The 25,122-nt window shown below is 43.5% G+C and overlaps 1 protein-coding gene and 1 non-coding gene across 2 annotated transcripts in view; one reads left to right on the forward strand and one right to left on the reverse strand.

Annotated features, from left to right (window-relative positions):
- Nucleotides 1-25,122, reverse strand: part of LOC126416087 (uncharacterized) — a 691,436-nt gene that overhangs the window by 130,374 nt on the left and 535,940 nt on the right. The window lies entirely within an intron of this gene.
- Trnap-ugg (transfer RNA proline (anticodon UGG)) lies at nt 6,268-6,339 on the forward strand. The gene has a single exon. It is a non-coding gene; the product is annotated as a tRNA-Pro (tRNA).

Consider the following 25,122-nt stretch of genomic DNA (forward strand, 5'->3'; position numbering starts at 1 on the left):
TTAAAATCTATGCAGTGCCTTAGGAGGAGACGTGGAACGTACATCCACATACACAGTGGCTTATATATATATATATATATATATATATATATATATATATATATATATATATATATATATATATATATGACTAGCAGACAAACTGGGCGCTGCCCAAGTATTTGTTTGCGCCCACGCTCGTACGATGCAGCGTCCAGCTGTGTGCTTCATGTTTGACGAGATCTCCTGAACGATGTGTTGTACTACGACATAATTTTGTGGATACATTCAGCGGCATATGAGGATAGTGTCTGCAGATTATGTTGCCACTGGGTTTAGCAGCAACGAAGAAGTAAATTGAAGCGCCACGCACAGTTTTTAGCACAGTGTACAACGTCATGTCTCTTGAATCGGGGCTAACGAGATATACGGGCCCCGCAACGAACTAGTGACGTCACACTCGTCGGCTTGTCCACCACACTTCGCGAACGCTCGGCTCCGTGCAGGACCCACTGGAAATCAATATTTAATTGAAACGGTCTTAGTTTTATCGTGTGGGTATCGAGAACTTACAGACATTTAAAAACGCAGTCAATAATCATTAAACTTGTCTGATATAGTTACTTGGCTCCCCGCGGGAGACCTGCAGTGTCACGTGCTCTGACGTAAGTGCCACGACCTGTCTTTCCTGTGGACTTCATCCTGAATTGTGTGACATACTATAGTAAAATTTTGCAGTGGCATATGTACATACTGTCTACAAAATGTGCCGCGAATACAGCTGGTAGTAAAGAGGTAATAAATTATAACATCATGCCTCATGCGGTACTTTTACTGCATGAACAGCGGAAGAGTAGTAAGCGATAAACTTTCTCCCTTTCACCATTTGGTAGGTGTTGTCAGCGAAGCAAAATTTCGTAAAGGTTTAAAATTGCATGTAGAGTTTGTTGCTAAGTGTTCTCATTCTCAAATGTTGGTGAGTAAAGTATGAGAGTTTGCGCGTCGAGGGCTGCACTTTTTCACCCGCACCCGTTTGATAAGTAGATGACATTACCCCTGGATCGTTTGTTGCCTGACATTAAGATATATGTGTACCTAGTTTGGTTGAAATCGGTCTAATGGATTATGAACATGTTTCCAGAATGAGATTTTCACTCTGCAGCGGAGTGTGCGCTGATATTAAATATCCTAGCAGATTAAAACTACGTGCCGGACCGAGACTCGAACTCGGGATCTCTAGTTTGGAAGGTAGGAGACGAGGTACTGGCAGAAGTAAAGCTGGGAGGATTGGGCGTGAGTCGTGCTTGGGTAGCTCAGATGGTAGAGCACTTGCCCGCGAAAGGCAAAGGTCCTGAGTTCGAGTCTCGGTCCAGCACATAGTGTTAATCTGCCAGGAAGTTTCATATCAGTGCACACTCCGCTGCAGAATGAAAATCTCATTCTGGAAACATCCCCCAGGCTGTGGCTAAGCCATGTCTCTGCAATATCCTTTCTTTCAAGAGTGCTAGTTCTGCAAGGTTCGCAGGAGAGCTTCTGTAAAGTTTGGAAGGTAGGAGACGTGGTACTGGCAGAAGTAAAGCAGTGAGGATGGGGTGTGAGTCGTGCTTGGGTAGCTCAGATGGTAGAGCACTTGCCCGCGAAAGACAAAGGTCCCGCGTTTGAGTCTCGGTCCGGCACATAGGATTGGGAAGAGTTGTAAATTTGTGGTAAGATCTTACGGTACTAAACTGCTGAGGTCATCGGTCTCTAAGCTCACACACTACTTAATCTAACTAAAACTAACTTACGCTTGGACGTCGCACAGACCCATGCCCGAGGGAGGACTCGAACCTCTAGCGGGGGGAGCCGCGTGGACCGTGACAAGGCGCCCTAGACCGCTCGGCTACCCCATGCGGCGAACGCACATATACAAACGCATACAGACGTAACATTAACTGAATTCTCCGTCGGTGCTTGGCATAACATGATAATAATATTACAAAGGACCTTTCTGATGTTCTCCAAAATTATATTTATTTGGTGACGACCGGCATTCGGCTTTTCTGGCCATCTTCAGGCGATAACTACCGAAAGCCGGTTCGTCACCAAATAAATATAATTTTGGAGAACATTAGGAAGTGTTGTGCTTGTTAATAGTACTTTCATACATACATCTATTTTTATAATACATATGGACATAGATATGTGAAGTTATTTTCGATATTCTTTTTGTCTAAGTGATTCCGGTCGCCTCGTTGAGGTAACGACAGCGGCTGCCCGAGACGCCGCGGGTGGGCTATTCCGGTAGCGAGGCAGCGCATCAGAGCGAAACTGCTCGCGAAGGAGATGTAAAAGGAGGGAAAGGGGGAGTGGGGGAGAACAACTGCCGGCCCTGGGGCTGGGGCGCGCTATCTGATGGACGGCTCGGTAGCGGCTGCACGGCGCCGATAGGCATCTGTGGCGCGGCGTGGAACCCGCCGGGTCACGATCAGGGGGCCCCGACCTCCCGCGCCGCTTGTCAGCGCTGCCCTTTTCAGTAGTTCCAGGCGCAGCCGCCGCTGCTCCTGCCGCTCCTTCTGATCCGCCTGGTCCACGGCGCTCCTCGCTCCACTGGTTTCATTACTCTTTCCGTTACTCTGGAAGGCTGTTCTTTACTACCTTACGACCCCACCGTGAGACAGGGCTGTCAGAGTACGACCACGGTGACTACGTACTTGTAACTTTCTCATCACGTCTCTGTCACTTTTTCCTCTTCTACACACTGACGTGATAGGTCATTAGATAGCGATATGCACATATACAGATGGTGGTGGTAACGGGTACGCGAGGTAGAAATGGAGAGTGCATTGGCGGAGCTGTTATTTGTGCTCAGATGATTCATGTGAAAAGGTGTCTCACGTTATTATGGGCGCATGACGTGAATTAAAAGACTTTGCATGCGGAATGGTAGTTGGAGCTAGACTCATGGGGCATTCCATTTCCAAAATAGTTAGGGAGTTTAATATTCAGAGTTCCACAGTGTCACATTTTCTCACACCACGAAGTCAGTGGCCGACAGCCTTCACTTAACGACCGAGAACAGCGCCCTTTGCATAGAGTTGTCAGTGCTACAGACAAGCAACACTGCGTGAAGTAACCGTAAAAATCAATGTGGGACGTACGGCGAACGTATCCTTTCGGACACTGCGGGGAAATTTGGCGTTAATGGACTATGGCAGCAGACGATCGATGCAAGTGCCTTTGGTAAATAAATGTAAATCGCGTGTGGCTAGGGCCTCCAGTCGGGTAGACCGTTCGCGTGGTGCAAGTCTTTCGAGTTGACACGACTTCGGTGACTTGCGTGTCGATGGGGATGAAACGATGATAAGGACAACATAACACCCAGTCCCTGAGCGGAGAAAATCTCCGACCCAATCGGGAATCGAACCCGGGCCGTTAGGTATAACATTCCGTCGCGCCGACCACTTAGCTACCAGGATTGCCTTTCGTAACAGTATTACATCGCCTGCAGTGCCTCGCCGCGGCTTGTGACGATGTCGGTTGGACCCTAGTAAACTGCAGAACCGTGGCGTGCTCGGATGAGTTCTGATTTCAGTTGGTAAGAACTGATGGTAGGGTTCGAGTCTGGCGCCTACCCCACGAAGTCATGGACCTAAGTTGATCGACAAGGCACTGTGCAAGTTGGTGGTGGCTCCATAATGGTGTGCACTGTGTTTACGTGGAATGGACTGTGTCCTCTGGTCCAAATTAACCGATCATTGACGGGAAATGGTTATGTTCGGCTACGATTTGTTGAGTCCATGCCATGTCGAGCTGCTTTGATATTAGGAGGTATCCCATGACTTTTGTCTCCTCAGTGTATGTCTGCTTGTGAAAATCGATTGTTTTTGACGCAATTCCTAAGAAATATATTCCGTTTGTGTCTGCTGTTGTGATATGAGTTTTTGTCCTCATTGCCCTTAATGGCGCAAATTGACCAAACGAATAAAAGGACAAATACAAAAGCGTCAGTAAACTGTTGGCTAAGCAAAAGAAAGAAGTGGAAGCCTGTTAACAGTATACAAACTCACCTGAAAAAAAATCTGTATCACAAAATAGAAAATTTCGACATGGAAATACAGTTGTTAAAACAGAAATTCTTTTCGTTTCTCAAAAACCGTGATTACTGCTAGTAGATCCCAATTAAAACTAATTGAAAAACAAAAAGGAAAATTGGCAAAAAAATCGTACTACATAGTGCGAAATGGAATTTAGATAAAAAGAGACATCACCAATGATTGTTCTGCGATTTTACGGCCTCCTATATACAGGGTGGTCAGAAATGTCCTGCACAAATTGTAAGGATGTTGCAGGGCAAGTTGTCCTGAGAAATCATTGTTGAGAAAACAGTTCGATAACTTGTGCTGTTTCCGATCTAATAACATTGAAGTTAGCCAGCCAGGTCGTTTCGCGCACAAATTAAAGGAGCCTAAGCAACAGAAACCTGTTCGTTTGGTTTCCTGAAGCAGAACAAACGTAGCCTTTGCTCACCTAGGTTAAATTTCCCACTTGTGAAGAGGCACATTTTAACTGTAATTAGGTTTTGAACAAGTGCTAACTCACTGACCGACAGATGTCGATGTGTTACCCTATTTTTGCTCATGCAAGTGCTTGAATTTGCCTGCGCAACGGCCTGATTGGCTAACGTCAGTGCTAATTAAATCGAAAACGGCGTAACGTATCGAATTTTTTTCTTAACAAATATTTATCAGCACCTACCCTGCGACACCCATGCAATCCTTTTAGACTGTTGCTGACCTGTAGAATGAGCAACAACAGGCCCACAAAGAAAATTATCAAGTTAACATTTTCGGTTAATAAAGTCAACAACTGTCTAACGTAAGTTAATGAAGATGTCTAATGAATTGGCGTTGGTGAAGGCGCCATTGGAGATTGAACCAAATTAAAACCACAGTTAGGAAACGCAAATTTACCTGAAAGCCTATTCTACAAAATTCAGGATGGACTGAAGAATTATACAGGAAACACACTGCACAAGTAAAGAGACAATGGGACGAATAGAAGGAAAAAGTAATAAATAATATTGGGTACTGTGAAAAATCCAGGTCAAATGTAGTTCTGGCATAATTTTTCGCAAATAAAAAAGTAAATTTTGTTGGAAGCGTTTGACAGTCAATTGAGAAATGTGGGGAAAATACGATACAAACATAGGATGGCAGACCGCTGATTTGAAATCCCGCCACGTTTTGTCAACAGTCACGTGGTTTATGTTGGAGCCACACCAGCCCTATAGCTTCTGCACAGCAAGGCCAGTCTACTAGCATCTATGGTCGAAGCCCTCAACATACCATACACACATATATTATTGGCACGCGGAGTGGCTGCGCCATTTGAGGCGTCATGTCACGGACTGCGCGGCCTCTCCCGCCGGAGGTTTGAGTCCTCGCTCGGGCGTGTGTGTGTGTGTGTGTGTGTGTGTGTGTGTGTGTGTGTGTGTGTGTATTGTTGTTAGCATAAGTTAGTTTAAATAGCGTGTAAGTCTAGGGACCGATGACCTCGGCAGTTCGGTCCCATAGGAATTCACACAAATTTGAACATTTTGAACATATATTATTTAATAAATGTATGACCCTTTTTGTGAAATCCGATTGTAATTTTACAATTAATATAACGCCCTTGTATCCCCTAATTTGATACGAAACATTGTAGTATTGACCTACTACAGACATGGGTAGATAAACGAAAACAATAAAAATAAAATAAAGTAAAATAAATAGAAATAATAATAAAGTTTCGATCACGGGGTGAATAATTAAGAGGCCGTGATGCTAACCACTGCGCTACCATTTCGTCTGAGGGTATCAGCCGGCCGGTGTGGCCAAGCGGTTCTAGGCGCTTCAGTGTGGAACCGCGCGACCGCTACGGTCGCAGGTTCGAATCCTAGGTAGGCACGTTAGTGAGAGGTTCAACCGCAGTCAGAAGCTGTACATCCCAGACATTTAAGTAAAGACGTTAAGCGCGTAGAATTGGTTGAGTGAAAGGCGTCGGTAAGAGCACTTTAACAGATTTCACTAACTGCTTCATAATTTAGCTATCCAGGATATGTAGGACGACGTGGTGTTGATTTAGCAAAACAACTTTAACTTTGCTTCGTTAGTCCGTTGAAAAGGAGTGTTCTCCAAAAGCGTATTCTAGCGTGGCACCAGCTCTCTGCGGGAGACGCCACACAGCTTCGTGACTCACAGATCAGCACGCGAGACGCTGGAATGTGTTTGTCGACTGTGAAGACGAGGAACATCTTTCATAACTGGCTCAGTGGTCTAGGGGTATGATTCCTGCTTTGGGTGCAGGAGGTCCCGGGTTCAAATCCCGGCTGAGCCCTTCAATTTTATCCCCAGAAGGTGAAAATACGAATACACTTCGAAGTCCCTAAGCATTCTCACGTAAGAGTCCATTATTGAAAGTAAACTCATAATCTCGCGAAAAAATGCTAGTAGAAATCCTTTGCAGTAATATTACTGGACGGATTTTTTTTATCCATGCAGGCTGTGCTTCAGACTTGCCACTTTCAACAGGAATCTGGTTACTGAGAAACTCTTATTTTTTCCCAAAGTAGATAACTATCAGGCAATGAGGACGCATCGGCCTCCAAATACAGTGCTTCCGGTCACCTTTCATGGACTGCAGTCCGCCTCCGTAGCGCAGCGGTAGCGTTACCGCCTACCACGTAAAGGACCCGGGTTCGATTCCCGCCAGGTGACGGTGTTGTGTGTCCGTCATCATTTTCATAATCACTGACACGCAAGTCGCCGAAGTGGCGTCAACAAAAAAGACTTGCAATACGGCGGCCGAACCCCGAAGAGGATATCCCGGCCAATAAATGCCATACGATCATTTCGTTTCACGGACTGCAGTAACAATCAAGAATCCACCTATTTGAACAGCACAATCAAGAAGCTAACCATTCTCATACGAAGGCAGTGTGACAGCCAAATCGATAGTGAAAATTCCACAAGGAATTGGAAGAAAGAAAGGAGATGTGTGCGCGGTCCACTGATCTATACATATATACACTACTGGCCATTAAAATTGCTGCACCAAGAAGAAATGCAGATGATAAACGGGTCTTCATTGGACAAATATATTATACTAGAACTGACATGTGATTACATTTTCACGCAATTTGGGTGCATAAATATTGAGAAATCAGTACCCAGAACAACCACCTCTGGCAGTAATAACGGCCTTGATACGCCTGGGCATTGTGTCAAACAGAGCTTGAATGGCGTGTACAGGGTACAGCTTGCCCATATAGCTTCAACACGATACCACAGTTAATCACGAGTAGTGACTGGCGTATTGTGACGAGCCAGTTGCTCGGCCACCATTGACCAGGCGTTTTCAATTGGTGAGAGATCCAGGAGAATGTGCTGGCCAGGGCAGCAGTCGAACATTTTCTGTATGCAGAAAGGTCCGTACAGGACCTGCAACATGGGGTCGTGCATTATCTTGCTGAAATTTAGGGTTTCGCAGGGATCGAATGAAGGGTAGAGCCACGGGTCGTAACACATCTGAAATGCAATTCCACTGGTCAAAGTGCCGTCAATGCGAACAAGAGGTGACAGAGACGTGTAACCAATGGCACCCCATACCATCACACCGGGTGATAACGCCAGTATGGCGATGACGAATACACGCTTGTGCGTTCACTGCGATGTCGCCAAACACGGATGCGACCATCATGATGCTGTAAACAGAACCTGGATTAATCCGCAAAAAAGACGTTTTACCATTCGTGCACCCAGGTTCGTCGTTGAGTACACCATCGCAGGCGCTCCTGTCTGATGCAGCGTCAAGGGTAACCGCAGCCATGGTCCCCGAGCTGATAGTCCATGTTGCTGCAAACGTCGTCGAACTGTTCGTGCAGATGGTTGTTGTCTTGCCAACGTCCCTAACTGTTGACTAAGGGATCGCAGGTTCGAATCCTGCCTCGGGCATGGATGTGTGTGATGTCCTTAGGTTAGTTTGGTTTAAGTAGTTCTAAGTTCTAGCAGACTTACGTTCCATAGTGCTCAGAGCCATTTGAACTTTTTTTTGAGGATATCACCCGGCGAAAGACATGTAAAGTATCTCGCAAATACCTCGAAAACTCTGAGCGTCTTTTTGGCAGAAACGGTCGACTGTTTACGAATAATCCGAGACACGTGTTCGGTTATTTTGACCCCTGTTCCATTGGCGAAGTTTCTGGGAAATCAGATTGTGGCACTTGCCGTGTTCTCCTCGTGAGTGAGTGACAAGGTCCCGATCCTAACAGAAGAACCTTAATGGAACCGGCGAGAGCGACAACCGTTTACGAGAAAACAGGTTTACAGTATTTCTGTCACGCGGAGATAAAATATCGGTCGAAGCCGGCGCGACAGTTAGGTATCGCGCGCGGCGTACATAATGAGGCGTAAACGCAGCGCGACGCGAGCGCAGGCGTGTTTCAGACTGGACTGGCGGGTCGGGGCGGCTTTCGCAACGCGTGCCCATCCGCTGTCCCCAGCTGTCGCGGGCGCACGGCCAGGAGGTCTTAACGAGCAGCCGCTCTGCAAGCATTTCCGGCAACAGTCGGACCAACAGCTCGCTGGCCCTGCCACGGCAGAGCCGAATCCACACAGTCCCGCAGTGTTTCTGGTTAACGGTGGGATTCGTATGCAGTGTCTGACGTATGCTTCTGCCGCTATGTGTCTTGACGTAGTGCGGCGAAGCGTAACAGGCGATCCCTATAAGCGTCAGTCGCACAGAGTTAAGCTACGTCCACAGTGGCACCGACAACAGTCGTCAGACACCGTCGCTAGGGGTCGCACGAAAGCATCGGCCGATAGCATGGTCACAGTGCGTCCGATCTCCTTCGTTAATTTTTGGCACGGTCATGGAGGTTAGGTTAGAATCTGTTATAAAGTAGGTTAGGTTAGTGTTGTTTTAACGTCCCGTCGACAACGAGGTCATTAGAGACGGAGCGCAAGCTCGGGTTAGGGAAGGATGGGGAAGGAAATTGGCCGTGCCCTTTCAAAGGAACCATCCCGGCATTTGCCTGAAACGATTTAGGGAAATCACGGAAAACCCAAATCAGGATGGCTGGAGACGGGATTGAACCGTCGTCCTCCCGAATGCGAGTAGGTTAGATTTTAACCTCTTGGGGTGGGGTGAATACCACGACGCCCCTGTGCTTGGATACGAACGCTGCACAGCGGCTTCTGCTATCGAAGAGATGTCGGATGCGAGCTTTCATGTGTCGTAAAGAACATGGCGAGTACCATACACTCTGTTCTCAATTATCGGGAAAACCAGCCAAGTTTTAAGAAGATATGAGATGATGGGAGAAACGTTGTGTTACATATTCGAGGTAATTCGTGGTGACCTTGAAAATCAAGTTAATAAACACTCTGTTTCGCTCTATTTAAAGTTGTTGAGACATACGTCAGTTAACCTTCAATGACTGTCATTTAGCACACGAGTGAAACAAAAGCATAAAGTGTAGCATAAGATACTCTGAAACCTAAAGCACTTAAAAGTGGAAATACGGGATGTTCAAAAAGACTCTCCACAGTGTCGTATGATTGTTTTAAAGTTCTGTGCCATGTCAAATGTTTTTACAAAGATTTTAGGGAGAGGATCTCAATTTGCTCACTGTGTGACAAGCTCGCCCATATTTTATTAAGTGGCCAGCCAATGACAATTTACTGTGGCATTCTCGTTGCTACGTTTTCCCTTTCCTTCCGTTTTACTTTCTTATGTAGCATTTTCCTTCTTTTCCTGCTTTCTTGGTGTGTGTGCTTCAATTTTATTAGGTCTGCCCACATTCGTTTTCTTTAATGTGTCTCAGGGCGCTGATGACCTCGACGTTGATCGCCCATAAGCCCCAACACACACACACACACACACACACACACACACACACACACACTGTTAGCCGCGCGCGCCGTATGCCGCAGTGAATATACCGAAATGAAACTCAGTGAAATGCAAGTTATTAATTTAATGAATATTCATTTTTACTTACAAATTTTCACATTAAATGTTGAATGTGTTCCCCCTGTTGTTGAATACACAATTCAATTCGTCTAATCATGTTCCCAAGGACAAGCTGTAACATTTCTCCTGTAACAGAAGCAGTGAAAGTGGATATTGCAGTTTTCAATTCATCGATGGATTTTTGACAGTTTTTGTAGACAATTGCGTTCGCTGCACCCCAGAAGAAAATGTCAGGTGGTGTTAGGTCAGGCGATATTGGAGGCCAAAGTCCCTGTGAAATTATGCGATCACTAAAAACATCAGCAAGCAGTGACATTGAAACGCGAGCTGCATGCTAAAAATAACCGTTCAGTATTCCACGTAACACAAGTTCTCCTATGAATGGGTACAGAGTATTACTGCAGTATCGTGCGTTTATTGTTTCGTTGAAGAACCCAGGCAGGCGAACAATCATAACGGCACGCGCGACCAACAATCGTACGGCACGGCGGAGAGACTTTTTGAACACCCCGTGTATACCGTACACAACTTCATATTAACAAAATCACTACACTACTGGCATAAAACGCCAGTAAGCAGCAAGTGTGTAGCTACAAGTATATGAGATTCGCCACCCTGTTCACTTGAACAAATTAGTTTTGGAGATTATAATCTATGTCTAAAATTTCCAGTGAAGATTTTGCCTATTTGAGGTTTCGAATAAATCTGAGATTTCACTCCTTAGACTCCGACCTATACCCCTATAATGATATTTTCATCCTCAGGATGCCACAAATTCACTCTATCTTGGACTAACTAATCAATTTATCATGCTTCATATTTCGTGTCGATTTGACCGAAGAAAGCAAACTGACTTGAATTTCACCGATTGTAGATCGAAGTCTGCTGTTCGTGCGGGAGATCAGATCGGCTATAGTGTGACCGCGAACGTAGAGGCGTACTGATTTGAAAAGCTGGGCCGTTTCCGACCGATGTCGGTCGTCGGCGGAATCCACCGGTATCGAAGCCACTGTAACCGCAGTCTTGGTTGACCTGTGCCGTACAAAGGATGGGTGAGCGCGCTTTGTTGTTTTAACTAATTTTAGAAGAAGTTGAATTAGTTCTACTACAGCTATATGAGGGAAATACTGAAATACAACTGATTTTCCAAATGAGGAAATTTGTCGTGAACAACTTACGAATCTGTACTTGTTAAAAAAAATTAACAAAAATAACGGGAGTATTTCTGGTTGAACATAGCCCAGTTCAGCTATGTCGTCGATCTCGTCCAAGGAGGACACGGAAAATGTGCGCGAAACGTTTCCCCTGCTGAATAAGGCTCGTTGTATTGCATTTATTACAAACCTCTTTTGCTCTGCCGTCCTTCTTGTTGTGGCTGACGTGAACTACAAATTCTCTAGGGCTTCTACAACAGCTAGCTCAGTATACGGATTGAATAACATCGGAGATACGATGGAACCCTGTCTCACTAAGTTCTCAACTAGTAATTTCAAAGCCCCCATGAAATTCGAGCGCTCGTAGGAGGATGAAGCATTATGGAAACATTTGTAAGGACATGAGGAAGAGAAATACCGAAAAATCACTGAAAGAAACATATTTCAATTTCCACTTGAGAGGGGTAGTATTTATTTATTACGTGGCAGGTTTACGTTCTAGATTACAAGCGTTCCTCGCCGTGACGACAATCTATATCAACGACAGCCTGGAACCGCACTAGGGATTGCTCTACTGCTGCCCGAAACATCACAGGTGGGATGTTGGCTACCTCCTTCGCTATAGACATCTTCAACCTCCAACGTGTGTTAGTGTCTCGTTGGTAAACCCTGTCCTTCAGATACCCCCACAGCCGGAAATTACACGGTTTCCAATTTGGTGATCATGGTGACCATGCAGTTTGGAACGATCGGCAAATGATTCGGTTGTGTCCAAATGTGTTACGGAGTAACCGAGTGACCTCCCCCGCAATATGAGGTGGAGTCCCATCGTGCATCAAAACAACTGAGTCCAGAGTACCTGTTCCCGTAGAACAAGAATCACATGTTGCCGAAGCACAACACAGTAACGATACAGCGTTCACGTTGCATGTTCTTGGTTCATGCGATCCCACATCCTCCTTGCATCGCCGTACCAGTACCGGCGCCTAATAGTAAGTGATGACACTAACACTACTAACAACGCAAATCCTGCAGCACACGGTCGGAAGATCATTCTTATAAAGTTGGGTACCCATACGGTACATAAGTTTTCCGTCAACACTGGCTCAAGTAGCTGAACTTGACGTACAAACAACTTGTATGTAAATGCTATAAACATAGGTAGCTTTTCGTCACTCCATCTTCTAAGATGTGTCTTAGGGTCAGTATTGCCTCGGGTGTTCATTTCATCGAAATCCAAACTGATTATCTCCGAGGTCTGCTTCTACCAGTGTTTCTAATCTTCCGCATAAGCGGTAATTTTACTGAGTTATTTCGAAGGACGTGTACGAAAGGAAGCAATATGCTGCTCAACTTTTCTTGGAACGTACAATATCGGATGCACAAATGCATCCTTGTAGCGTTTGCAACTGGATTTTGTTGATCTTCGTAACGCTCCGGCGCAGACTAAACGAGCTCGTGACGAAATGTGTCGTTCCTCGGTGGATTTTCCGTATGTCTTTTATTAATCGAACTTGGCAAGGGATCCACACTGACGAACAGTACTCAAGAATCGGTCGAACAAGTGTTTTGTAAGCCACTTCTTTCTTCGACGATTCCTCAAAAATTCTTCCAGTGAAACCCAACCTGATACCTGCTTTTCCTACAGTTAGTTGTAAGTAATCATTCCACATTAGGCTGCCCCGGACTGTCACTTCTAGGTACTTTCGGTTATTACTCTTCCCAGTAATTTACCACGAATAGCACAATCGAGCCGTGATCGATCTCTCTGCCTATTCTGTTGGTCAATATGTTCAGTGTATTTACGGTCGAGGTCGACTGCCAGACCCTGCACCAGCAGTCGAGCCTCTGCTGGTCTTCCTTCAGTTCGCTACATTCTTTAGGCGTTGCAACCTTCCTAAGGCAACAGCACCGTCCGCGAATGGCCCCATAAGTCTTCTGGCATACCCATTAGAGTATACATGCTCTTGAATTTACCTATAACCTGTCGATGTTCACTTAAGAACGACGATTTGAGATCTCTCTGCGAGGAAGTCCCGAATCCAGTTACAAATCTGGTGCGATACTCGGTAAGTTCGTTTTCTGTCCACTAAACGATAGTCCAGAGCTATCGAATGCCGTCGGTAAGTAAAGGAGCGCTGTGTCAACCTGAGCACCAGTCTCTGCAGCGTTCTGGACTGCAAGTTGAGTTTCGCAAGACCGCTTCGCGAAATACATGTTGATTTTTACATACATTAGAAGATGACTTCTGTACGGGTACTGCTTTCCTTTCACTTCCTTCTATACAATTTGTTCACCTTTTACTCAGTTGTGGTGAACGCCGGCCGGAGTGGCCGTGCGGTTCTAGGCGCTACAGTCTGGAACCGAGCGGCCGCTACGGTCGCAAGTTCGAATCCTGCCTCGGGCATGGATGTGTGTGATGTCCTTAGGTTAGTTAGGTTTAAGTAGTTCTAAGTTCTAGGCGAATGATGACCTCAGAAGTTAAGTCGCATAGTGCTCAGAGCCATTTGAACCATTTGTGGTGAACTTCGTACATTTAGTATTCTGAAGATTGGTTTAAAGTGTTTCTGGGGTCTGGTTAAGTAATGACCTCGGTGTTGGTTTCCGTTTTATTCAAATTTGAGTCTTTATTGTTTTATTTTCCATACTTGAATGAGGAACTGTTTCGGGAATGTAGGTCCTGAAGAAAGCCTCCTTGTCTATTTCAGTGAGCACCAAACAGTTTTCACCTCAGTCGCATTTCCACTCTACGCAGCTGTTTTGTTTCGTTGTCTCTTAAGAGTCGGTTTGAGGCGTAGCAGTATAATAAGTACATCGCCCGTAGGGAATCTGGCAGAAGCTTTCTTGCGACACGCCGTGAGTCATGATGTCAGAGAACACTTTCACACGCGGAGAGGAACATTAGTTCGTACGTGAGCCACCCGGCTCTTCAAAGCCTTGCGGGTGAACTGAACTGACATCAGATATTACATGCATCGCTACCAATTATTAAAAGCAGTTCTAATAACACAACTGATGTGAAACTTTGTGCAACATTTTGTGAAGACTATAGATAACAACAGTATGAATTTCAACTCTTTATATACATAACAAAAAACCTCCCTAAAACGCAGAACTCAACGACTTCCCTTGAGAAATAACATCCTGACATGTTAATATGTTTTATACAGACGTCAGTGAAGAATTTTATGTAAATATCTGATCTTTAAATAACGGAGCAAGCAGCATTTTGATGAAAATACGTAAAAACCATGTAATAATTTCAATTTCAGACTGTTATTATTATTTCTGTTCGGCGATATTAGTTTAATTTCTTTTTCTAAGTGAATGAGGGAATGAATGTAGCATGTATGTGAAGTATGAATCATAGAAATTGGTAATAAGTGGAGCATAGGCATCCGGTTGTACAGGCGTGATGTGAGTCACTCACATGGGGAACAATAATACTTACAAAGCAGCAAGTTTTAGAAATATGGAACTTACTTCAGTCCTTCTGACCATTAAACATTGCTTTAATTGGTTTTATTTGTTTTTGGAAATGTTATTTTGTAATTTCACGTAAACGGATTTCTGAACGGGGATTAGCCGCAAGAGGGAGGTACCGGGTTAAGGGATTCAAAATATGAAGCTGAGGCTACTGTGTTATTCGCCCAATCAGAAAAGGGGTCTTCCGCGTGCTCTGCTACTGAGAGATTAATTTCGCTCATTAGTCAAAAACGGTCCGTTGTCTTCTCTTTTGATGAGAGGTCATGTAGCCTGGAGCTCTAGGCATTTTCAGATTACTGAGGAATAGTCGTTCTATAGAGAATATGATGTATCGGTAAAAGCTCATGATCATGCGTGGATGATATCTACGAAAATTTCCTGAAGGTAAAGACTCTGCGTGCCGTTCTGTACAATCATAATCGCTAACTTCCACTGTCTAAAAGTGATGATGCGCGAAGCATTTTAACAAGCATTCAAAACAATTAAACAACAGTCTTTTCAGCTGTTTGTTAGCTGACGAAAAGTGCTATTCTTTCAGTAGAAGTTCTAAGTTACAACTTTAAACTGACTATTAGAGAATGTGCTGTAGGTGGGAAAACATAAGTAAAACCTGGGCTTATTTTCGTCACTTGTGTAACTGTATGCTGCGACGGATTTAAGCAAATGTGTGCAGAAAATGTGACATGTAAGGATTTTTCCTTCATTAGCAGTTACAGCCAGTTTTAGGAACGGTATACTAAGTTAAACATATCTATGCACCCTGTTGACATGTGTAGTGTAGTTATTTTTTTACAGGCTCTCTTAGTTGAGGAACATTATACGTCGCGTCAGGCAGGTCCTGTTTCTGAAGAAATCATTGAGATGTATACTGTCTGTGTTGTTAGAAAGACAGAAATACGTCGTGGCGCTACAGTTTTAGATGGAAAGAAATGTAATGACTGACTACATTCGGACGTTCACGCATGTAATATGCAAACATTAAATGAAAAACGTATCGTAGGTGGACATAACATTCTAAAACGAATTGCATGTAGCGTATACCATCATTGACCGTCTTTGTTTTCGCAACTGCGGCGGTATAAGACGTAATCTACTTCTACAGAACCAAGTAATACAAGCTGTGCGCTTCACTTGTGCCTTTATCGTGGCACTAAACTCAGTTTGATGACTGCAGAATCCAGAAAAATAGCAAATCTTTTGTCCGGAATTAAATTAGCCTGAGTGTAAAATGCACTGTTAGGAAATATACCCTGCCGTTTTAAAGGCACAATCCCAGCGGCGTTCGCCGTAAGCGATTTGTCGACATCACGGAACTAACTCTGGGTGGCTGAACGTGGAATTTCAACAGTCTTCTTGCCAAATTACCTTCGGGGCAAATGTTGTCAGAACATTCTTGCGGGCGAGCCTCAATGTGTTGTGTTTTGTTGCAGATCAATGCAAGGTTCGATGACTTTGATAAGTTAAAGCGTTTGTCTCGTTTAAGATTATTCCCGTATGGTGAGGATATTTATACCCCTTGTCCTGAAGAAAGTGCTTCGTTCTGTATGTGATGATTAACGCTCAGTTCATTTGTAAATGAGCCCGCGCGTCCCGTCTGCAGTCAGGTTGTACGTTTATTAATAGCATACACCACAGACACACTTTTACATCTGTCGTCTGCAAAGCAACGTTTACAGAGCTCGCGAAACCACTGGAAAAAGCAAAACTCAGTTTTTTGTACTTAAAAATTTTCATCAAATTTAAAACTTTCGCGGCGTGTCGATTGTTCCGTGAAATTTTGGGCAAACTGCCCGGAGTGTCCCAGAAAAGTGTGATAGTAGCGCTGTTATCCCCTGTATCCATAAATGATTTGCGGTTGTTTACTGGTGATACTGTGTCGAATTTAAGTGACTGTAGGAGGATGCAAGATGAGTTAGACAAAATATCTAGTTGGTATGTAAGGCAATGCAGGTGAGTAAGAAAAACGAAAAGGCGAATGGTCGACTTCGGTTTATTGGGACACTCATTGGAAAGTGTGGTTCATCTGTAAAGGAGGCCGCGTATAGGATGCTAGTGCGACCTATTCTTGGGTACTGCTCAAGTGTATGGGATCTGTGCCAGGTCAGATTAAAAGAAGACATCGAAGCAATTCACAGAAGCAGGCTGCTATATTTGTTACTGGTAGGTTCGAATAACACACAGGAACCCAAACGGGAATTCCTGGAGGGAAGGTAGGGAAGGTGGCGTTCATTTCCAGGATCAGTATTGAGAAAATTTAAGAGAAACGGCATTTGAAGCTGACTGCAGAACGATTCTCTTGCCTCTAACATACACTGCGTTTAAGGACCACGAAGATGAGATACGAGAAATTAGGGCTCATATGGAGGCATACGCCTTTCCCTCTTTCTATTTGCGAGTGGAACAGGAAATTGCTAGTAGTGGCACGGGGTACCCATTGCCACGCGCAGTAGAGTGAATTGTGAAGTAGATGTAGTTGTCAGTAATTTGCTGCCACGATATTTCGGCGCAGAGTCTTCAGGCCATCTTCAGGTACTGGCAAAAGTACTTAACTCCCCTATTAATACGGGCAGCTGGCCAGAAATTTCACGGAACAAGAATTATGGTGTTTCATCCCTGAGCTAATGGGTTTTATGAATTTGAGATGAACAATATTTGTTGCCCAGCGTTGTGCGTTCAAGGAAATTTGTTTGAAGAACTGGACTGGGAGTTACAGTGATATGTTTCTTGTTGTCAGACTTACTTTGTAACAACTGTAGATAAAAAAAAGTCGCAAATGAGCAAGTGAAAGTTGACACCAAAACTGCCTCTGACGTTAAAGTTAGGGAAAGCTGTTATCGCTGAAAGAACTGGTTTTCGGCTATATCATTTTTTCTTTTTAACGGCAGTTTATCCTGGCTATTAAAACCTCTCAAAACAACAGATTTCCGTTTTTTTATTCATGTTGTTTCCTGTAATAAAAGTAGAAATCGAACAAAGATTGAAAAATTTTTACTCTCTCAGTTTCAAGGTACGTAGAATCAAAATATTAAATTAAATAGGCAAATTAAAGAAAACTTAAGTCTGTCCATCGTTCGCTGCTTCCTCGGAAAGCAGTTGAATACTACAACAAATCACCGGTATTCTCCTATTGATTCTAGTTTTTTGAAACTCTACACAAAAATCATTTTGTAATCGGGGATCATACCACTATTTAAGCATTACGAATAGTCACTGTTAAAGGATGATAACTCAGGTTTAGGAAGTCCGTTTTTCGTTATAATTTGTCCGTTTTAAAGGACTACAAGCAAATTAAGACATTATGTAGACACGGGCAGTAGATGAGCTAGTTTCTATTTTTATTGTGTACTATCAATGAATTAATTTCTTGCTGTTACCATAGTTCCCTTCTTTTACTAATGTCAGGCATCCACTACTACGTCACTTTAAAAACATTTTCAGAGTGGGGTTGGTGCCACTGCAATACAACGTACGTCAGGCGACGACAGCGAAGAACTACCGTATATACTACGTGGGTGCAAGTCTCGCACTCTCCACATGCACGCGTATCTTAAGCCACGACACACGGCAACAGGGACAGTATTGTCTCAGCGGTGCTGTACCATTTCTTATGCCATGAGTTTGTCGCTCGTTTCTTTCGGCATTCGTATTAAAATAGCGCTGACCGCTTTTCTCATTTTCTATAATAACGCAGTATTTCAAACCAATACAAAATTTTACGAATAAAAATTACTCCATTTTTGAAAAAGATTTATTTAAAAACGAAAAATATTAGCATTGCTGCTATGGCTAATTAATATCTCGGTTTTTTTACTCGATTATTAGTAAAAAAATAAAATAACAGCTGTTACAACCGAGACCCAACAAAAACCGAAAGATTCGGGTTATTCAGAACTAAAATACCAGTATCGGTTTTAACCGATCGGTTTTTCCGATCCCGAGTGTATGTGTATGAGTGTGTGTGTGTGTGTGTGTGTGTGTGTGTGTGTGTATTTTACCACTGTATGCCGGAGGTGAATAATTCTTATCGAAAAACCTAAGTGTTATGGACTAAACACTGTAGGATTCTGACTTCAGCGTCACCACTGAAGGTTTTAGAAATCAACTTCCAACAGGGAATAAGAGGGTGTATCCGGTAATGTATAACATAACAAAGCATTTTAGAAAGGAATAAGAGATGGAAGATCAGACATATCTACGAACAATAATATCGGAAACGAAGTGAAACGACGTTACGCGATAAAGCAGAAATGCACATTGAAATAAAACTGAATAAACACACTAATTTTTACAGCACTGATTAGCGAGTTACTACCTTCGATAGGTGAAAGCTATAAACCAAAAGTGTTGTTGTCGTTGTGGTCGTCAGCCCAGAGACTGGTTTGATGCAGCTCTCCATGCTCCTCTATCCTGTGCAACCTTCTTCATCTCCCAGTACTTACTGCAACCTACATCCTTCTGAATCTGCTTAGTGTATTCATCTCTTGGTCTCCCTCTACGATTTTTACCCTCCACACTGCCCTCCAATGCTAAATTTGTGATCCCATGATGCCTCAGAACATGTCCTACCAACCGATCCCTTCTTCTAGTCAAGTTGTGCCACAAACTCCTCTTCTCCCCAATACTATTCAATACCTCCTCATTAGTTATGTCATCTACCCATCTAATCTTCAGCATCACCACATTTCGAAAGCTTCTATTCTCATCTTGCCCAAACTATTTATCGTCCATGTTTCACTTCCATACATGGCTACAATCCATACAAATACTACCAAAAGTGAAGTCTAAGTAGAACAGAAAGTGATGCGCGTTACAACATGAATATGCATCATATAACCAAAACTAAGAAGTTGAAACAGCTGGTTGCAAATTACGCGTTTGGGTTTCGTATGTCGGTAGATTCATGGAATGCGATGAAGTCATCTTTTGAATGATGTATCGTAATTCTTTATTTTCCATGCTTGCTAAGAAAATATTGGCAAACATTCCACCATACGCAGTGTGATATATGCATTCGCCCTTAGTACAATATATTGATTCCAACAATTTAGACCAGCTCTTAAATAAAATGCCTGTGAAGTGCATATAATGTTACGCTCCAAAACAACAACCGCAAGGCAGATCCAGAACAAACTTTTGCGATCCCTACAGTGATATTTCGATATTAGTACCAACTGCTACTCACAATCGCCTTCCATAAGTTGAAGGGAGGATTCTTTCACCATCAAACACCAGAGGCTGTCCCGCTAATCAATGATGTCATAACGTAATTACTTGAGGAAATCTAACAGCAGCTCAGAGGTCTGTAGACTCAGGCATGTGTCAGTTCATTTTATTTTTTATTTATTTACACGTCAAGTTCCGTAGGACCAAATTGAGAAGCAAATCTCCAAGGTCATAGAACGCGTCAGTACATGAAATTACAACATAAAAGTAATAACAGATAAAAATAAATGTTCAAGAACCTGAAAAAAGTCAGTCCATAAGTTTAAGTAAACGCTATCAGCAATACAATTAAGAATCAGCTTAATTTTTCAAGGAACTCCTCGACAGAATAGGAGGAGTGACCCATGAGGAAACTCTTCAGTTTCGATTTGAAAGCGCTTGGATTACTGCTAAGAGTTTTGAATTCGAGTGGCAGCTTACTGAAAATGGATGCAGCACTATACTGAACACCTTTTTGCACAAGAGTTAAGGAAGTCCGATCCAAATGCAGGTTTGATTTCTGCCGAGTATTAACCGCGTGAAAGCTGCTTATTCTTGGGAATAAACTAATATTGGTAACAAGAAACGACAGTAAGGAATATACATATTGAGAGGCCGATGTCAAAATACCCCGATTCGTGAACAGAGGTCGACAAAAGGTTCGTGAACTCACACCACTTATTGCCCGAACCGCCCGTTTCAGAGCCAAAAATATTCTTGTAGAATGGGAAGAGTTACCCCAAAATATAATACCATATGACATAAGCGAATGAAAATAAGCAAATTAGACTAATTTTCGTGTCGAAGTATCACTCACTTTTGAAACCGTTCGAATAGTAAAAATGGCAGTATTAAGTCTTTCAAAATGGTTCAAATGGCTCTGAGCACTATGGGACTTAACTTCTGAGGTCATCAGTCCCCTAGACTTAGAACTACATAAACCTAACGAACCTAAGTACATCACACACATACATGCCGAGGCAGGATTCGAACCTGCGACCGCAGCCGTCGCACGGTTCCAGATTGTAGCGCTTAGAATCGCTCTGCCACTCCGGCCGGCTATTAAGTCTTTGAACACGATCCTGAACGTGGGCTTTCCACGACTGCTTACTATCTATCTGAACACCTAGAAATTTGAACTGTTCAGTTTCACTAATCATATGCCCGTTCTGTGACATTAAAACGTCCGGTATTGTTGAATTGTGTGTTAGAACCTGTAAACACTGAGTCTTACTGTGATTTAACGTTAGTTTATTTTCTACAAGCCATGAACTGAGGTCATGTACTGCACTATTTGAAACCGAGTCAATGTTGTACACAACATCCTTTACTACCAAGCTAGTGTCATGAGCAAACAGAAATATTTTAGAGTTACTCGTAATACTAGAGGGCATATCATTTATATAAATAAGGAACAGGAGCGGACCCAACACTGATCTCTGGGGCACCCACCACTTGACAGTACTTCACTCAGATCCCACATAACAGCTGTTATCAACATTGTGAATAATGACCTTTTGCTGCCTGTTGCTAAAGCAAGAGGTGAACCAATTGTGAGCTACTCCCCATATTCCGTAATGGTCCAACTTCTGGAGCAATGTTTTGTGATCAACACAATCAAATGCCTTAGTTAAATAAAAAGATACGCCAAGCGTTCGAAATTTTTTGTTTAGCCCATCCAGTACCTCACAGAGAAAAGAGAATATAGCATTTTCAGTTGTTAAACGACTTCTAAAGCAGAACTGTACATTTGATAGCAAATCGTATGATATAAAATGATCAATTATCTTTACATACGTAGCCTTTTCAATAACTTTTGCGAACACTGATGGCATAGAAATAGGTCTAAAATTATCTAAATTATCCCTTTCTCCCTTTTTATAAAGCGGCTTTACTACTGAGTACTTTAATCGCTCAGGACACTGACCATTCCTAAAGGAAAAATTACAAATATGGCTAAATACTGTGCTAACATGTGCAGCACAGTGCTTTAATATTCTGCTAGACACTCAATCATAACCATGAGAGTCCTTAGTCTTCAGTGATTTAATTATTGACTCAATCTCCCTCTTGTCTGTATCACAGAGGAGTGTTTCAGACATCAATCTCGGAAAAGCATTTGCCAAGAAAGTTATATGATTTCCTGTAGAAACTAAATTTTTATTTAATTCACCAGCAATGCTCAGAAAATGATTGTTAAATACTGTAGATATATCTGATTTATCAGTAACAGAAATATTTTTACTGCAAACTGACTTTATATCATCGACCTTGTGCTGCTGACCAGACACTTCCTTCACAACTGACAATATGGTTTTAGTTTTATCCTGTGAATTAGCTGCTCTATTTGCATACCACGTACTCTTTGCCTTCCTAATAACATTTTTAAGCACCTCACAATACTGTTTGTAATGGGCTACTGTAGCTTGATTGTGACTACTTCTAACACTTTGAAGTAATTCCCGTTTTGTTCTACATGATATCCTTATCCCACTAGTCAGCCACCCGGGTTGTCCATTACTGCTAATACCCCATTTAGAATGTTCTAATGGAAAGCAACTCTCAAAGAGCATGAGAAATGTGTTATGGAAAGCATTGTATTTATCATCTATATTATCGGCACTATAAACATCCTGCCACTCTTGTTCCTTGACAAGTTTTAAAAGAACTCTATTGCTGTTTGTAATTAAATATGACATTGGTTTGAGTACAAAAACCTTTTAGTATTAAAATTTGTGCATCATGGTCTGAAAGGCCATTCACGCTTATACTAAGAGAATGCTCATCAAGTACTGAAGAATGAATAAAAATATTGTCTATGAGTGTGCTACTGTTCCCCTGCACCCTAGTTGGAAAAAACCCAGTTTGCATCAGATCACATGAATTTAGGAGATCTACCAACACCCTTTTTCTTGCACAGTCATATACAAAGTTTATACTGAAGTCACCACATATAACTACTTTCTGGTACTTCCTACAAAGTGAAGCAAGAACCCTCTCTAGAGTAAGCAAAAATGCTCTAAAGTCAGAGTTAGGGGATCTATAAACAACAACAATTAGAAGTTTAGTTTCACTAAATTCAACTAACGCTGCACAACTTTCAAATATCTGTTCAGTGCGGTGTTGTGATACGTCTATGGACTCAAATGGAATACTGTTTTTTTACGTACAGAGCCACTCCCCCATCCCGCAAGGAACTCCTTGAAATCCGCAATTTACAGCGTCATCATACTGTTACCAGGTATGCAACTCTGCAAGCGGAAGAGTAAGGTGTGGAATGCAAATCTTGAGGCAGAAATTCCCAAATACGTTGCCAGTGTCGTTACGTGAGGGGACTGCACCTAGTTGATAAATGGTGGTGTCACGCTGCATTCGCCATATAGGCTAACGTGAATAATCTGCTTGTTGACGCAGGAGAACGTGGAGCCTGAGAGGCTTGCACACGGTACCGCTTACTTGTCGTTGTCGTATTTGGCCTGGTGAGGGATACGCCCTTCCTCTGAGGCTTGAAAACACGGGAGAGCTCTTCGGTGCTGGAGAGCTCTTAGCGCTTTGTTCCTATGTTTACGCGGCTGCCACGCTAGGGGCTTCAAGCTGGATCATCCGTTCCAGCGTGTAGGTCGAGGGGTGCAATGGTACAGGGTGTAATAACTTGCTGACATACAGACAGAGAGAGGGAAGGAGAGAGAGAGGGAGAGAGAGAGAGACAGAAAAAGAGAGAGAGAGAGAGAGCATTCTGCCCTGAGAGAGAGCGAGAGAGAGAGCATTCTGCCCTGTGCTACATTCTTCTCTTTCCTGGTAAACGTGGGGCGCTACCCGGACGACAGTTGCAGGAATTACTTTGTTTACTAAGACAGAGCAAGAGCGAAATTATTCGTTTCGTGCGGAGAACCGTACGTGACCGCCTCCGACTCAGAAGAGAGTGTATGAGTTGTATCTCGCTTTAAGAACCGACAGTGCCTTCGATAATTAGGCACAATGTATTTATGTCTGTACGTAGAGTCCACCATAATTAGTATCGAAAACCGACACGAGTGAAAGGGTGTCATTCTGCCGCTTACGAGATAACTGCGGTTGTGTACCAACCGCAAACGGACTTCGGTGAGAAACACTGTTCTGGTTAACACAAATGTACACTGACGGAAAAAATCGCAGCATCAAGGAGTTCTGAGACATAACGAAAGATGGTAGGCGTGTTTCTGCATCTGAAAGATGTTCTCTCATCAAATTTCGTGCCAGTCACGTAAAGAGTGGTGCTAATAGCACCACAGCGAGGACGCAAATCGGGTTTGCTTTAACTACACGCTGTAATGGGCATGTGCGTTAGTTACCTTTGAGATTGGACGTGGTGAGTTGATGTTAGTCAAGAATGCCTTTAAAGCGACGAAGACGCCATTAACAACAACTTTCTGAGTTAGAACGAGGTCGTGTAATAGGGCTAAGAGCAGCTGGATGTTCCTTCTGCGATATTGCTGAAATGTAGCCATGATTGCTATCAGCGGTGGTCACGAGAATGTACGGTCACAAGAAGACCGGGCTCAAGACGGCCACATGGCACTGCCGAAAGGGAAGACTATCGTGTTCGGCGTATGTCTCTGGCGCATCGTACTGCATCTGCAGCAGGAATTTCAGCAGCAGTTGACAGTACAGTGACACAATGAATTGTTACACATCGGTTACTTGGACAGCTTCGAGCCAGACGCCCTGTAGCGTGCATTCCACTTACCCTGAACCACCGCCATTTGCGATTTCAGTGGTGTCAAGAGCTCATTGGAGGGCAGCTCGGAGGTATTTTGTGATTTCTGATGCACGCTGATTCTGCCTTGGTGCCAGTGATGGCCGTGTGTTGTGTATTGTGTATTGGTTAAGAGACGGCCATTTGAGGGCCAGTAACCAACCTGTCTGCGTGGTAGACACACTGGAGCCACTCCTGGGGTGGTCTGGGGTGCGATTTCGTAGAGTACTCTCCTAGTTGTCCCACGCACCCTAAGACTGCAAATCTTTACGTCAGTCTGGTGGATCGCTCTAATGTGTTGCCATTCACGAACAGCATTCCAGAGGGTATTTTCCAACAGGATAATGCTCGTCCACATACCGCTGTCGTAACCCAGCATGCCGTACAGAGTGTCGGCATGTCTCCTTGGCCTGATCGATCACTAGATCTGTCTCCAATCGAGCACCTGTGGGGCATCATCGGACAACTCCATCGTCATCCACATACAGGATTAACCGTCCCTGTATTGCACGACCAAGTGCAACAGGAATGGTACTCTAGCCCACAAATTGACATCTAGCACCTATACGA

Source organism: Schistocerca serialis, chromosome 1 (assembly GCF_023864345.2).
Source record: "Schistocerca serialis cubense isolate TAMUIC-IGC-003099 chromosome 1, iqSchSeri2.2, whole genome shotgun sequence".
Taxonomy (NCBI): Eukaryota; Metazoa; Arthropoda; class Insecta; order Orthoptera; family Acrididae; genus Schistocerca; species Schistocerca serialis.